Below are 15,029 nucleotides of genomic sequence, written 5' to 3'. Positions count from 1 at the left end.
ACAGTGATTTGAAAAGATTAAAAGTAGAATCCATATGCAGTCTCTATTAAAAACATTCACTGAGATATGAAATATGAATCAGGCAGAAGGAATCATGCAATTGAAAGATGATTATATCCATAGGAATAGAAAGATGAAATATTCAAAGAGGATGGCTACAGGCCTGTAACTTTAACTTCAGATGTTAATACAACTACCAAAAGGACATAAAATAGAGCTAAAATTCAGAAATTATAAATGGAAAACAGAAAAAAGTGAAAATTTACACATTTCTTTAAGGAATATTTCTAGAAATATTGTTTGATTCTCCCATATAGTTATTAAAGCCAGTGCTTTTACTGTATTGCACTGCCACTTTAAAAACAAATTACGTGATAATTGCTTTTGACTAATTTTACTATATCCTCTGTAACTAATTGATCATTTTAAAATGTATGAATAAATTTTGTACTCCCTCCAAGGAGTATTATTCATTCGCTTAATTCCTAAATGCATTTTGAGCTTAATGCCTAGATAAGAGATTGTTGAAATTGTATAAACTACTCTTGCAAACGGTAAACTTGAGTTTTCTTTGTTCCTTTCTATGTCTTATATGATAGAGAATGCGTTTAGAATCTAATTCATGTCTTAGTTAAGAATGTTTTCTGTGGTTTATCATACCAGACTTTTAAAGAAACTATACTGGAATGTAATTGACTTTCTTTTTTTTCCTTTATGTGGAGTTACAAGTGTCAATAAAACCTCTCTATATTTTCTTAAAATCATGTATAAATTTATGTAGTACTATTCCAGCAAGTCAGAATAATTATCATATATACTACCAGGTACTGAGATCAGAAAGTTAGGTTCACATCAGTGCTTTTTATTGATTCAAAACATATTGCATGTATTTATTATAAATAGGAACTGCTTTCTGTACAGCCTGTTTTTCATTGTTTGATTGCTTTTTATAGAATCTTTTCACAACTATGTAATTGTTTATTTTCCATCCCTCAGATACAAAGATTTAGTAGGTTGACTGTAACATTATTCTCCTCAAAGAAAGGATCTTCATATTTAACTGAAAATAGGAAGATTTTTGTTACCTTACAAAAATTGAAAGTTAAAAGCAACCGATTTAAGCAGTTGTCTCTTCAGCAATTGCAGGCTTGTAGTATATAAATGTGATTCTTTATGCATTAAATGGATGTTGTCCTTCCAATTAGTAACCTCATGAAGCATGAATTTTGTTTTTCTACCTATCTTGCCATTGCTAAAAACTTTTCTGAAACTCCTCTTTGAAAATAGCCTGAAGATCCATTTTTAGGTCACTCAAGAGTTAATTAGTCTCATCATAGTCATATGTTAATTTTGACCAGAACTTAACTTGATAATGGCATTGTGTACTTTATTCATCAGACTTGATTTCAAAATATTTTATGACTATCACAGGTGAAATTCTACCTTCAAAGAATTAAGATTTTCCTCCTGGAAAGGATTTTTTCAAAAATCAACAGTTCCAATGGAAGATTTCTAAAATTACCCTAAGCAATAGTAATTTGAGTAAAAAAGTATTTATCTTCTTTAGAAAGACAAATAATGCATGATTTCACATGTATATGGAATCTAAAAAAAAAAAAAAAAAGAACAAACATAATAGAAACAGAGTTATAGATGTAGAGAACAAACAGGTGGTTGCCAGAGTGGGGAGGTTGAGGGGAGGAGAGAAATAGGAGAGGGAAATTAAGAGGTACTGATTTCTAGTTGCAAAATGAGTGAGTCAGAGGTATGAAAAATATATTGTTTCTTTGAGAGGAAAACCTTATTTGAATGCAGAAATTCTGGTGGGTTTTGTTGTTTTAATAAATCATTCTTACATTATCTTACTGGTTGAGGCTAAATTCAGTCTACCTGAACAAACTATTTAGAATATAAGGCATTAATTTTGGGTAATAGCCCTGTAATTAATAACTACAATTTTTTAATGTATAGTCTGTGCCAGTCACTTTATAGTAACATTTTAATCTTTGCAGTAATTCTGCATTTTACAGTTAAAAAGAATAAATTCAAAGACAAGTAACTTGCCCAAGATCCACAATTAATCAATGGTTGACCAGTATTCTTTGTGACTTAAAAATTCCCCTGTTCCACCTAACCAGCTATGCCTCTACTTTTTCAAGGTAGTACATACATACTTAAGGAAAGATGATTTTTTTCATAGCCTTTTCTTAGCAGTATGAAAGTATTTCTGGTCACTATTTTTTGTCAGTTTTCATTTATTTTATTGAGATATAATTATGTTTCAGGTGTACAACATGATTCAATGTATGTATGTTGTGAAATGATCACAGTAAATCTAGTGAACATCTGTCATCCACATAATTACAAAATTTTTTTCTTGTGATGAGAAGCTTTACGATCTCTCTTAGTGCCTTTCAAATATGCAGTGCACTTTCATTAACTATAGTCACAATGCTGTACATTACATCCCCAGGACTTACTTATTTTACAACTGGAAGTTTGTATCTTTTGATCCCCTTTACCCATTTCTCCCACCCCATACATTGCCTCTAGCAACTACTGGTCACTGTATTTCTATATGTAATATTTGATGTGTATATGAAAGTAGATGCAACATGAAAGTTATTAAGCATACTAATAAAACACCTACATATCTACTCCCTAATTAAGAACCAGAACATTTCTGGTGATATTGACTCTGTGTTCCTTAATTCCAGTCCCCAGCCTCCTTTCTTCCCACAGGTAAGTACTGTCCAGAATTAATCATTCCTTTGCCTTTTTTCCTTCTGTTTTTATACCACTATACCTAAGCCATGCATTGTTTACTTTCATAATTTCTTTGATGAGCTTTATTAAAAATAATATTCTCTATGTCTTAGGTAACTTGATCTTTTCATTCAATAGTTTTGTTTTTTTAAATTTTATGTTGGGTATAGTTTCCCTTTTCTTTTTTTTTTTTTTTTTTGGCTTTTATAGTGCCAAAATGAACATTCATATATAGTTTCTTGGTACACATGTGCAAGTTTCTTAGAGTATATACCTAGAAGCAGAGTTGGCTGTAAGATAGATGCTTGATCAGCTTTATGAGAGTTTTACAAGATAATGCAAAATTACTTTCCAAAATGGTTATGTCAGTTTACAGTATGGTTTATTACTTACTTGCTGTTGTAAGACCTAGTTCTTGCCAATCTGTTAGGCATAAAATTATACTTTATTGTGGCTTTAATTTGCATTTTCTTGATTGTTGAACATGTTTCCATGATTATTAATCATTCCTGTTTTTTCTGTGAAATATTTATTGATGTCTTCTGTCCATTCTTTTTTCTTGTTTATACAAGAGTTCTTCATAATAGGCTACTAATATTTCCATTTTTTTTATTACACATATCTCCTCCCAGTTTATGGCTTATCTTTTGGGGTTTTGGGTAATGAAAACTTCTTAATTTTAACCTATTCAAATGTAGTTCTTTGTCTTAAGATATTTCTTGTTTCTTCTAAAAGTCAAAGTCTCTCATAGTCATCAGTCCACCTGGAATTGATTTGTCTATGGGTGAGAGAGAACAAATTTTATTTTTTACTATGTGGATAGCCAGTTTTCTTTAAACTGTTTAGTGACTAATTCATCCTTTCCCCAGGGACTTTATCTACATGGCCAATTTCCATGTAAGTAAACGTCTGTTTTGGGACTTTCTGTTCCATTCCATTGGTCAATTTGTCTAACCAAGTGCTAAATGACATATATGATGAATTATGGAGTATTGTCTCTTTTCTGTTCTCTGAATTATTTAACATTGAAATAATCCATTTCTTGAACATCTTGAACCTAGTTTTCTTTTGCAGAAAAATTAACAATTCAGTGTCTTACTGGTTATATGATCTTTCAGTATTTTTGTTTTCTTTTAAGTCAGTTTTGGTAAGTTTTACTTTTTAAAATATCATTTGCTGGATCCCACAAATTTTATTTGCACTGTTTTCATTAATTTTCACTTGAAAATATTTTATAAATGTTCAATACACGTTTTTCTTTGATCCATGGGTTTAGAAGTATATTTTAAATTACCAAATATGTCTTAATTTCATTTGGTCTGACCATGGTATGTTTGATTCCACTTCATGGAAATGTACTGAGACTTGTTTTATGGCCTGTTATGTTAAACTTTGTTGTTATTTATGTATTCTTGAGAAGCCTAATGTTGTGGTGTAGTTTCTGTATTTGTATATTACATCTAACTAGCTAATTGTGTTGTTCAGTCTACTGTATATTGCTATTTTTATTTTCCTTTGAGCTGTTTGACCTGTCAGTAGAGAAATGTGTTGAGATTCTATATTGTGATTAGTTTTCTGTGTGTGTGTGCGTTGAAGTTTTCTGATTTATGTTTATGCTAATTTAAAAGAATTGAACGTTTTATTTTAAGTAGTGTAATTTTCAGATGTGTATTTGATTCTGTGCCTAGGGATTTTATCTTGGAAGGGTGCTTTCACTGGTTAGTTTTGAAGTGTTCATGGGCCCAAAATACTGCAGCCCTTTCAGACCTGCCTCAGACCCTTTGTTCTCCCTTGCTATTAATAAAGGCAAAAACACCTTCCAGTTTCAGTGCTGTTCTGGAGCTGGTTCTCCACATGTCTTAGTGAGTGCTGTGGCTCTCTCGTGGGTCAGTACTGGTGGTTTTCCTCTTACTCGTTGTTAACACCTCATTTGTTAATGTCTTATACCTGCTCAGATTGTGGGGTTCCTGAAACTCCTAGTTTGATTAGGATGTTCATAGGCTTTTTAAATTTATCCTCCTTGCTCTGGCTGGTTAATTTTTTTTTAGGGTGGAGGATTAAATGATCAGAAATTTTACCAGTACCCCACCACTCCCCATTACCCAAAAACCTTTTTTTTTTTTAAATGAAGGATTTTGGTTTGTGTTTCCCTTCCACCTCCTTCAATCTTGCAGCGGTTAACCTTGAAAATTTCATTGCATATTTCACAATCTAGAGTTAATCAGTATGTTAAATGCCTTTCTGAACAATGAAAGGCACTAAAATTCATCACTTTTCTTCCAACTTTTTTCAGTATTTTCGTTATTTTGCAGCCCATATTTAAACATGATTAAATATTTATTTGGGTTTACTTTAATCATTTTTCTTTTTAGTATCTCAGACATTCCTTCTGAGGTAATTTTTTTTCCCTAAAGGATGTATTTCAAAAGTTACTTTGGGGAAGTTCTGTTAAAGTAATCTCCATTTTTGTTCATCTGAAAATGTCCTTATTTTACTACTTTTAAAATGTATTTTTAATGTTTTCAGCTTTATTCAGAAGTATAAGTGATGAAATTTAAAGTATACAATATGATTTGACATATGCATACTTTGTGATTATCAGTCAGGTGATTATCACAGTCCATCACCTCACAGTTACCTTTCTCTGTGTGTGTGGTGAGGACGCTTAAGGTTTACTCTCAGCAAATACACAGCACTTAACTGTTCTTGATAGTTTTACTAGATACAATTCTAGTTTTCTCTCTGTTTTTAAGTTATTAGTCCACTGCTATCTGGTTTCCTTTGTACTTCAGGTCAGCTGCCATCTAATTATCTTCCTTCCTATGGGATCTTCTGTTTCTCTGCTGCTGCTTTTAAGATCTCTTCATCTGTTCTGATCTGTAGTTTCACTATGGATGCATCTATATATGTCTTTCTTTGTCTTGTCCTGCTAGTATACAGTGTGATTCTTATATTTGCGATGTATCTTTCTGCCCTGAAAATTTCTTTCATGGACTCATTGAATATTACTTCTGTTTTTCTGGAACTTTAAACTGTCTTCCTATGTACTAACTTTGACTTCAGCTCTGTGTAACCTTTTGTTAAACCATTGAATTTTTAATTTTGATTACTAGGTTTTTCTTTCCCAAAAGTCCTACTTCATTCTCTCTTAGCTATGCTTGGTAATTTTGATGGATTTTTAGTCTTAATTCCTTTCTTTTGCTGCATCTTTTTCTTTCTTTGGGTGGGTCATAGATAGTTCTTTCTGTATCCCATGGCTGATAAATCCAGTACCTGAAGTCTCAGGAGGTCTAAATCTGTTTATTGTCTCTGAATTTTTCCTTATGGTGTCATTCTTCCCTGTTTGATGATTTTATTTCGTAAATGCATTCTTGATTGAATCTGTGGAAATCCACAAGTTCCAAATTGGGCATGTTCTTTCTGAAAGTTTTTTTCGCATTTGCTTCTCTAGGCCAGGAACTGCCCTGGGACATCTTTGCTCTCTTCTTGGCTCCTGGCCAAATTCTAGGTGCTCAGGTTCAGCTAGTCTTACTGTGGTTCAGTGCTTGGTGTCCCAGTCCCAGCGCTGATAGTGGCATTTGTCCTCAGGGCATCCGTGGCTTTTCTGTTTACTTACCACTTCTGCTCAGAGTCTAGCTTTTATATTGGCCTTGGAGGTTTCCTTGCTTTCCTGAGACTCCAGTAAAGCATTTTAAAGTATGTTTATAATTATGTAAGAACTAACAGTAGTGGGAGAGCCCTTCAGACTACAGGTCTTTCATAACCCCTGCCGGCAGAATGTTGCCACTTCTGTTCTAGAGCCCCCCAAATGGCATAGTTTTGTCTTGTTATTCACTTAACCTTTCTCTTATGTGCTGCTAGACTTTGTAAAGTTTTCATGTTGACTTTCTTAGTAGACCTTAACAGAATGAGCTTTTTGGTCCCATATCTTTGTCATGCCTAAAGTTTCTTTCTTAAATTTAAACTGGGAGTTCATAAAAGGATAATCGTGAAATGTAAGATTTCTTGGCATTGGTGTGTGTATCACTTTGCCCTGCATGTCTCAAGTATCAGTTATTTTATATACACCAGTTCCTTAGCACATTGCTGTTAAATCCCTTCATAAATAGGACTCCAGAGTAGTTATGTAGATTCAGAAAATAACTGCATTCTGTCTGAAACTTTGCAACCTTTCTTTAAAAAGAAGTTTGTTTTGGCATTTGGCCAAAAGTAATAAAATTCCTACCTGACCATAAATTCCCTGATTTCCCCCTATTCGTCTGCAAACAATTATCTTTTTTCCTGTCTGGAAACCAGAGCTCAGGACTGAACAACACAGTGGCTATTTGTACTGCATTCTAACACAAAGTGCCCTAATTTTCCTGCTTCTGCTTGTTTCGTTTCTCAATACCTATTCTGATGCAGTACTAAATCACTGTGCTTTTTTGAAGACCGGCTTTATTGAAGTATAATTTATATAATAAAAAAGTGACCCATGTTTACAACCCATGATTTAGTAAATTTATTAAATTGTGCCAACATCACCGTAATCTGGATTTAGAACATTTTCATCATGCTTCCAAAACTTTCACGCGTCCTTCTTGCAGTCTCCACTCCTCCCCATCCTTTCCTCCCTGCCTTTCTCTCCAGGCAACCATTGATGTGTTCCTGTCCATTAATTAGCTTTTGCTGGGTATATCATATAAGTGAAACTATACTCTGTATAGTCTTTTGCATCTTGCTGTGTCACTTAGCATGATGGTTTTGAGGCTCATTTTATATGTACTATAGCATTTTTACCCCTGAATATTAGTCCATCTTATGCATATACTACATTTTGTTTATCCACTCACCAGTTGATCATTTGGATTGTCTCCAGTTTGGGGCTGTTATGCATAATGCTGCCATGATGCCATGAGTGTTCACATAAAGCATGTTTATGAACATGTTTTCATTTATCTCGGGTGGGTTCATACAAGTGGAATTGCTGAGGCTATTCGTTTTTTTTAAAGGAACTACCAAACGGTTACCCATAGGGGCTGTACTGCATTATATGCCTGTCAGTGGAGTATGGGGATTCTGGTTTCTCTTCATCTTCTCCAATGCTTTGTGCTGTCTTTGTCTTTGATTATCGCCATTCTCCTGGGTGTGAAGTGGGATTCTCCTTGTGTTTAGCGTGTATTTCTACATTTTTTTTTCCTATAGGAAATGGCTGCTCTCTAGTGGTGCATTCTACACATTACACTTGGGAAAAGGGCACTAAATAGAAAGCTTAAAGCTAAAACATGTTAAAGTTTACACTGATTTCATGTTGTGCCTGCATTATTTAGCACACTGAGCGCAATTGAGGCCCAGGTTCAAAATGTTTTCCTAATTACCCCTGTTAATAGTTCTCAGGACTTGGCTGGTTGGTTGTGGCTTTTACTTAATCCCTGGAGGTGCCATATATTCAAACGAAGCTTTTGTGCTTCAGATCTCACCCACTTTATGCACTCAGGCCTTTTGGTATAAAGGGTTACACCTGTGGAGTGGCTAATGCTTATGAAGACGGGGAGGAAAAGGCCAGACACAGTTTTGTTGACTCATACCTACCACATCCTTTTAGACCAGAGCCAGAGGAGTAAATAATTCTTACTAGTGGAGTGAATGTAAATTCCTTTTAATGAATTGCACACAAGTGGAATGTCTGGTGGCTCCTTGGTATTTTCAGGTAACACTCTGTAAATATGCCTGTAGAGAGTTGTAAAACTTTAGAATGGGTCTCAGCTGCCCCCAGGCTCCTAGGGCTCTGCTGAAATGAGAGCAAGATGCACATTAAAAACTGAAAAAATTGAGCTAAAGAAGAAACCCGGCCAGGGACTGACTGACTGAAGGAATGTGTATTTGGTAAGTAAACAAAGATGTGGCTTCAGGAAATTAGGGTAGTAAAACTAAACACTTAATTGTTTAAGCAAACTGTAGGTTCTTACTTTAAACAATTAAATGTTCAAAAAGTGGGGAGAATGTACCTATGTGAAATTTCTCTTAAATTTTTGGGCACTAGCACAATGCATTTACCTAACAATGTATTTTACTTTCCTGACATGTCTGTAAAATGATCATGTATACTTGTATGTGTGTATATGTACATATGTGCACACACACAAAAGCCTAGTACAAAATAGTAGAAAGCATGATGGACCCATGGGGTCTGCGCATGGTTGATTTACTGCTTCAGTCAAATGGAAGCAAGAGGAGAGGCCAGACCATCCATTCTTGTGTGACAATTTGGTACACAGTAATTCTACACCATAGTAAATGGATTATTTATCAATTAGGGTGGGTAAAGGGGTATAAGGTTTAGGACAGAAGGTAGTTTGTTCAACTTCAGGATAAGCAGTGGCTAGGAGGGAAATTGAAATAGTTGGGGGTTAAAATTTTTAAATATGCATCAGAACTTTTTTAATGTTGCTATAACAAATACTGCTTTTTAAAAAATTAATATGTGGAGATTTTGATTAATCCAATGTCATTGCCAAAACAAGAGATACTTAACATAGACAAAATTTTATCCTCTGCCTTTATTTTGGAACCAAGTCTGATGATTTATATGAACAGTATTGTTTAACTCTTCCCAGAAAAACTATCATAAAGTCAGTAGGGTATGTGTGTATGCTTGCCTGCCTAGTTCTGCAAACAGTTTTAAAGATGTTATAAATTTGTTTTGAACAATGGTAACAAATGTGTAGAACACTCCCCATCTCCTGATGATCTTGAAGGACAGTGGGGTTTTTTTTGTAAGTTCTGTGTAGTTAACTCACATTTAATAGGGAAATGTTTGATTGCTAATATTTTCACTGTAGACTCTAGGATATCATTTTAACTCCTTCCTTTTTTGTTACAGGTGAGGAAATAGAGTACCAGACATTCAGGTAACTTGCACAAGACAGAGGAGGATGTTTGTTTTGCCTAGATGCCTATACCCTATATGGTGAAAATTAGAGGACTGAATGTCTTGGGCCCCAGTTGGACCCTTCTAAGTCATCAGTTTCTGAGTTGAAGTTTTATTTGGTCCCTTTACTCTCAAACTTAGAGGACCCAGGGGGAATTCATGCTGTTGCCTATTTTAGTTATTTCATATTTGCTGGGACTTTAAACTTTAAAGGTTACTTTACATCATTCATGACTTCTAAAAATTGTTTTCATGCTACTTTAAAGGTTTATCACATATTTAATATTTTAAATTTTTCTCTATTAAGTAATCCATGCCCTCAAATAGTATACAAATGAGAAAAAAAAAAACCTGTCCATCTCAGCAGTCACTAGAATTGTTAGTGTCTTGACTAGCACTGGTAAATGGAGGACGTCTACAAGGCAGCACGTGAAGCGGCGTTAGACAAGGACTCCTTCCCCCGCCACTGTGCTGTTGAAGTTTCTGTGGCTGCAGGTTCTCAGGACTTCCTTCTCAGTTTGTTTTGTAAAACCTATTCCTGCTCATAATCCAGTTTTACTGATTGTCCCCCGTAAAATCCCAAAACGGTTAAATGTTAACTGCTTGTGGATGACATTTTTAAAAAGCTTATAAAAGCCACATTTCCTTTAGTTTGTTCTCAAGAAAAATCCCTTCCTAAGTTGAGGTCAAACAGATCTATACCGTAATGAGTTTCATCTTTTACAAGCTGCTTGACCATAGACATAGCTTAAATTTCATCATCTGTAAAGCAAAGTAACGACTCATTTGAAAGGTGGTTTTAAAAATACAAACCATAGAAAATGCACAGCACGTATCACTTAATACATGTTCCTTTCCTCTTCTCCATGTTTTCACTTTCTAGGCCTGTTGTGCTAGAGCGATGGGAGTGTCATGGATGAGGTAAATGAAAGGAAAAAAGGCCGAATGGCTCCATTTTGCTGTGGGGAATTCAGGACCAACACATAAGCATAAGAGGAATGCTGTTCTCTGCCTAACAGATTAGTTGGTTGAAGTAACCCAGTCTGAACAGTATGACCATAGGGTGTTCACTTTAGCTTCTGTGTTAGGACCACTGACAAGGCAGGACAGTGGGTATCTCAGTGTGAAATCACCAGATCTAAATTAACCTGTCACCTGGGTGGAAAGAGACATGCAGTCCAGGAGCTGGGCAGCCTGACGCATATTCTGAAGCAAGTCACTTTGTACACAGGAATCACTAACACTTTGAACGGATGGGAGTAAATTTCACAGGGGTAAAAAGAAAATCAGTCTTCCTTTGCTTTTTACCTTCATTTAAAATAAGCAAATGTGAAGTTAATAGGGCTAGTCAAGTAAGGCTCAGGACTGACACATCAAATTTTAGGTTTGATCTCTGGGGCCATAGGGAAACCTACAGTGAACTTCCTTCTGTATACCCACTGGGTCTCAAACCGTTGCCAATGTTTTACAGCTTCCAGTTTATCCAGGATGAGTGTCAGTTCCTTGGACCAAGAAATAAGTTTTAAAGGTTAATGGAACTTTAAATCCTGAAGACCCATGTCAGGGATTGACCATCACCTCCAATGCTGGAAAAAGTGGGGAAACGTAAGCAGCCTGTGATGTCGTTCGAGGTGCAGGCAATGGAGCAAACTTGGGAAGTCATGCAGTATGTCAGAGGCAGTCAACAACCTGAAGAGAATCTCACAGAAATAAGTACAAGAACAGGCATTCCACAGAATCAGAAATCCCAGTGGCCAAATAAATTTGTGGCAAAGTGGTTAACTTCAGTTGTCAGAGAAATGCAAATTTAGAGTATAATACTGTTTTTCACTTTGCAGCCAAAGCTGGCAAGAACTTAAGCTCATCCACAGTTGGTATAAGAGCTTCTAAAGAGAAGTGGTTTGGTAACAACAAAATTTTTTTTAAGTTGGTTTATCTTCTGACCCAGATATCCCGCTTCCAGAAATTTATCTTTTAGAAACACAAGAATGCATGATGATGTGTGTACCAAGATTCCTCAGTACAGCATTGTTTATAACAGCAGAATAATTGGGTGGGGTGCCAGGGGAGGCTTACGTGCATAATGGGAGAATGTTTAAATAAATGGTGATATAGCCTTACTACACAAAATGATTAACAGAAGACATATAAAGTGGAAAAAAAACAGTATATCCAATTTTATGTATAAAAACAATGTGTAAGTGCACAAAAAAGTTCTGTGCACACAAAGTGCGCCAAACTTACTGGTTGTTTACTTTAGGGAGGAAGGGATGAAGTAAACTTGCTCTAAATTTTTTGCTCTGTATGCTCATGTGTCTTTTTTTAAAGTCTATTTGTAAATCAGTTTGAAAACAATTTTTACAAGATTTCAAAATGATAACTCTTGTAGTTGTAGGCTTGGGGGATCTCTGCAAAACCACTCTACCAGATCACTTACTCCCTTTGAGATGCTTGTGAAGACCTCAGGTGCAGTTGGAATCTCTTCAAAGACTACAGGACAAATATGGAAAAACAGGAAGTTAAATAGTTAAAGACATTTTTCTAAAGCCCATGCAGTTGAGTACAATTGGTTTTCCAGTAATAGTGTATATATGTGTATGTATACACGTGTGTTGCTCAGGTGATAATTTACAGGAATATTTAGCAGTGGAGAGATACAGACCACTTAACTGTTTCTGCCTCTGACGTGTGAAATAAGGTAAACGAGATGTTAGGACTGGGCCCCAGGAATTGAGAAGGGTGATGTAAAGCACTTATCCAGAGCAGACATATGGTCTTTTAAAGTTAAAATTGAATTGTCTGTTTAGAAAGCATTCCAAGAGCCACCCTCCAGTCTGTTCTAAGGGCACAGGTCTTCATTATCAGAGCCTCGCTGTCTCACTACAGTCTTGGCTTTCAGTTGAGTGTGGTCCGTGGGGAAACCACAAACACTGACAGAATCCTGTTCTAAGACAAAACAGTCTCGATGGTTATACTTTTCTAATCACAACCAAGTAAGAGATAAACCTCGATTATATTCTGAAGACCCACTAGGCTTCAAAGCTGTTTGGAATGGATTGAGGGGGTTCTAAACACTACCTAGATGTCTTAATTAAAAGTGGCCTGGATTGTGACAATTTATATTTGCAGCATCTCTGGCAAAAAGTGAACAAATGCTCGTTTAAATAAACTCCAAAAGTGCCTAAACACTGATTTAAAGCCTGAGAAGGATACACACAGGAGGGTTTCTATCTCACCTCAGAGTTGCCACCGGTAATCAGCAGTAGGAAATGGGCCTCGCAGTGTCCTGGGAAACAGCCCTTACATACAAAAAGCGGAAACTGCGGACATTGATAGAAGTCGGCCTACTTAAAACTAAACAAACTTTGTTTAAAAAGTACCATAATAAAAATTGAAAGGCAAGATACTTTGGAGAAAAATATTTACAACATAAGAGGTTAATATCCTAAATATATAAATCAAGAGGAACAAAGATGAATAGCCCGGAAGGATCCTCTGTTCATTAACAGAACCTTTCCTAGTTGTGAACTCATTCCGTATGATTTAAGTGACAACTTTCCCCACATCTACCCAGTTGGGAACTCACACTGGGTCTAGGTCTAGAGTATTGGGCATGTAACCCATGTGCCACACACAGCACCTTCACATGTAAGGGGACAAATACTGTAAGAATGAAAACGTAAGTGAAAACATCAGAAGACACCGTTTCCCACCTATCAAATGGAGTGATTTTTTTTCGCCTTTTTGTTTTTTTCCAAACATAGTACAGTTGGTAAAGGAGTAAATGATCACTGAATGCTAAAATCAGTAAGTGAAAGATGGCTGCAACAGGGAAAGGCCCCAATTAACAGTTTTGGTGACGGTATCTTAACCAAAGACTCAAGAGTTACCATCACTAACGATTTTAGGTGCCTTCTTACGTGATGCAATACGAAATACACAGCACCACCTTTGAAAGATTCTTGCCAAATATAATCAAGCCTCTAAACCTAAGCTTACAGAGAATCTACATAGGAGATAAGGGAATGAATTAAAGGACACTGAGGGAAACACAAATCCAAGATGCAGAACATTACATTAAAGAGACATAATGACCAACTGTAATGTCTAAAACTTGACTGAGTCTTGGCTCAAAAAAATGAGCTGTAAGACCTTTGGGGCACAATTACAGAAATTTGAATGTGAACTGAATACTAGATGTTGAGAAATTTTCTTAGCTGCTATAATGGTATTGTGGTTATGCTGGAAAACTTCCTGAGAAATGCATGCTGAAGTTTTTAGGGGTGAAGTGTAACTCAGTGTAAATATACACATGCACACATTTTCATTAAAAAATATGAAAAATCCAATCTGTCCAACTAGTTTGCTCCAGGAATGGCTGTGGGAGCATTCTTTATGATATCCCCAAATCAGAAGTAATGTCTAACACGGGGGTTGCTTGAATAAATTGGTACAACCATACAATGGACTTCTACTAAAACTCTAATAGACAAGATGTGACATAGAAAGTTTTTGTGGATTTAGAATAGATAAACAAGATTATACTGTACAGCACAGGGTAATATACACAGTATCTTGTAGCTCAGAGAAAAAATGTGAATGAATATATATATGTTCATGTATAACTGAAAAATTGTGCTGAACACTGGAATTTGACACATTGTAAAATGATGATAAATCAATAAAAAATGTTTACAAAAAATTTTTGTGGAAAAGATGAAAGCCATCAGAGAGGTGTAATGGCCCATTATCCTTCAAGGCCTAGTTCAAATGAGATCTTGTCCCTGGAGCTTCCCTTACTCGGGACTAACACATGCCCTTTCCCACACCTGCTGTTTCCCACACAGGTCTTGCTGGCTTGTCAGCTTTACTATAAGCTTGCCAAGGGTGAGTCCGTTTGTTCATAGGATCAACATAAGTAGGGGTCTACCTAGTGTAAGAACAAAAGAATCAGAGGGGAAGAGGTGGGTACTAAGGACTTTATCAGTGTCCAGTCAGACTGGAGCATCAACTGTTGTGATACTGCAGTGAGGGGAGGGAATAAGTTAAAAAAAAAAAAGCCACCAGCCCGAGTGTTCATGCCAGAGACACTATGCTATAATAAGCACACCATCTAATGTGATCCTCACCATCTCATTAGGCAGACACCAAAGCAACAAAGTATAAATGAGAAAAGAAACTTAGAGAGGTTAAGTAACTTACCCATGGTCACACAGCAGACTGGAGAGCCAGGATTCGAATTTAAGAAGTCAGATTTCAGCACCTAGAGTATTTCTTTCGGAGGGGCAAAGGGAGGAGAGACCAGATGGCCTTTAGATTCCTTCCAATATTAACATTCTATAAACAATCTGTC

At 35.9% G+C, this 15,029-nt stretch overlaps 1 protein-coding gene across 12 annotated transcripts in view; it reads left to right on the top strand.

Moving 5' to 3' along the window:
* Nucleotides 1-14,395, top strand: part of KLHL8 (kelch like family member 8) — a 61,669-nt gene extending 47,274 nt beyond the window's left edge. For 4 of the 12 annotated variants that reach the window (XM_064486152.1, XM_064486151.1, XM_064486153.1 and 1 more), the window contains one exon: nt 2,718-2,735. The gene's annotated coding sequence lies outside the window, so the exon portion shown is untranslated. Of the gene's footprint in view, nt 1-2,717; nt 2,736-3,635; nt 3,664-9,628 lie in introns of those variants that run through there. The other 8 variants (XR_010381048.1, XR_004130855.2, XR_010381051.1 and 5 more) reach the window with 6 other exon arrangements.
* The last annotated feature ends 634 nt before the right edge of the window (nt 14,396-15,029 follow it).

This window comes from Camelus dromedarius, chromosome 1 (genome assembly GCF_036321535.1).
Source record: "Camelus dromedarius isolate mCamDro1 chromosome 1, mCamDro1.pat, whole genome shotgun sequence".
Taxonomy (NCBI): Eukaryota; Metazoa; Chordata; class Mammalia; order Artiodactyla; family Camelidae; genus Camelus; species Camelus dromedarius.
Note: the sequence above shows the minus strand (reverse complement) of the source record. Positions and strands in the feature narration are given on the sequence as shown.